General features: G+C 38.5%; 1 pseudogene; it reads right to left on the bottom strand.

Moving 5' to 3' along the window:
• Positions 1-1,276: 1,276 nt before the first annotated feature.
• Positions 1,277-1,586, bottom strand: LOC143677091 (U6 snRNA-associated Sm-like protein LSm3 pseudogene; annotated as a pseudogene).
• Between the last annotated feature and the right edge of the window lie 424 nt (positions 1,587-2,010).

Raw genomic sequence — 2,010 nt, 5'->3', positions numbered from 1 at the left:
TTTGGATGAAAAAAGGTATCATAAATAGTTCCAAACTTAGTGAGACTTTATATCAATGAGAATTTTTATCCATGCAAGTTCATTCAACTTCAAGATAAGTGAAAATTAAATGTTCCTGCAATAATACACAGGATCCTTAAGAAATAAAATATCCCTATAGTCCTAAAATTATACATAATGAAGAAAAATATGCTATTTATGACTTAAAAAATTGTTAACATACTTAAAATGTTCATAATAGAGAAATGATCAATACATATGAAGCATACATGTCCTCTAATATTATACAGCCAATCTTCTGAAATGAAAAAATACTTATTTATATAATCAAATAAAATTGCTTGAACATTATAATATCAACTATATTAAAAAATAGTAAAATAAATTGGAGGAAAATACATCAAATGCTACAGATTTCCTCTGCATGGCATGTGTACCAGTTAGGAATCTTTAGCTGCAAATTACAGGAACTAATTCTGACTAACTTAAACAAAAGGAGATTTATTAAAAGGATACTGGAAGCTCAGGGAACTTAAAGCTGGGAAACCAAGCTTGGAAATAGGCAAGAATTAAGGAAGATCTAGAGGCTTCTAGACAGCACTTGAGGAATGTACTCATACAAGAATGTTGACCAGGGTGCCACCACCAGAAATAAATGAATTCCAACATTCTTAATCTATTTGTCACAGTCCACAAAATCCAAATTCTTGGGAAAGAACATTCTCTTTGCCCACCCTGGGTCATACATCCACCCTGGGGATATGGGAGGGCAAGGCAGCTGCTTTTCAGTCCCACCAGACTGTATCCAATGGGGGAGAGATGTCATTACCCCAAATGGGAAAGGAGTGTATTTTGGACTGCTGAAAAAAAAAAAAAGGCTACTTCAGTGGAATCAGGGGTGACATTTTTCCTCCTTTCTTAATTTTTTTTTTTTACTTGCAAGTTTTCTCATAGTTATGATATGTTTTTTTTAATCAAAAAAGGAAATTCAGGTTTAATTTAAAGAAGAAAAATCAGAGATTGTTTGGAAAAATAATGGTTCAAACCAACGCCTGAAAAACAGTTCTGCATCTTGAGATTACATTTTTTGGAAGGGTTGCAAAAAATAAAAATGTTATTTAGCTTAAGAACTTACAAGTCATCTACAAATCATGAGAAATTCTTGGTTATCTCTTAATGTCAAAATTTACACACACGTCTCCTTTCCACATCTTTAACATTTAAAGAGGTGATAGTACAAAGTCTCCTGTTTTCCACACAGGAAAAATTCTTTATTTCAGCCAACTTTTAACAAGGGGACAGCTAGTACAACACCACTGCCTCGGACAAATAAGCATCAGAGTATTCCGCTTCGTTGATTTATATATCTCTTCTCAGGTTTCTTCATCAATTTCTATAGTAGTCACAGTTTCTTCCACATCTCCCAATATCATATTTAAATGCTGACCATAAGCATGTAATCTGCCTCGAAGCTCTCGATCGTTTCTCATTTCCACGTCAATTCGCCCATCCAGGCTGATCCTGATGAGATCCAGAGGCTCCTCTGCGCGGCTGGTGGTGTGCTGCTGGTCAACTTCGTCCACCATGCTCTATGATAGATTTATTTTATCGGGATAATTATGTTCTCCTTTTTTACACACAGGGCCCATCAAAATCTGTTCCCTTCTTTCTGACCTCACTTCTCTCCTTGTAGTTAGGTGTGACCACGTGACTAAGTTCTCTCCAGCGGAATGGGAGCCTAAGCAGTGTGTCCTTATGCCAGGCCTAGGAAGACTTAGTACAGAAGGTGTGCCACCTCCTCCTCTCCTTCCTGATAGATGGAATCAGAGCATAGCCACCATCTGTAGCTCCCCACAGAGCATGGCCACCATCTATAGCTCCCCACAGAGCATGGCCACCATCCACAGCTCCCCACAGAGCATGGCCACCATCCACAGCTCCCCACAGAGCATGGCCACCATCCACAGCTCCCCACAGAGCATGGCCACCATCCACAGCTCCCCACAGAGC

This window comes from Tamandua tetradactyla, chromosome 3 (genome assembly GCF_023851605.1).
Source record: "Tamandua tetradactyla isolate mTamTet1 chromosome 3, mTamTet1.pri, whole genome shotgun sequence".
In the NCBI taxonomy this organism is placed as follows: Eukaryota; Metazoa; Chordata; class Mammalia; order Pilosa; family Myrmecophagidae; genus Tamandua; species Tamandua tetradactyla.
Note: the sequence above shows the minus strand (reverse complement) of the source record. Positions and strands in the feature narration are given on the sequence as shown.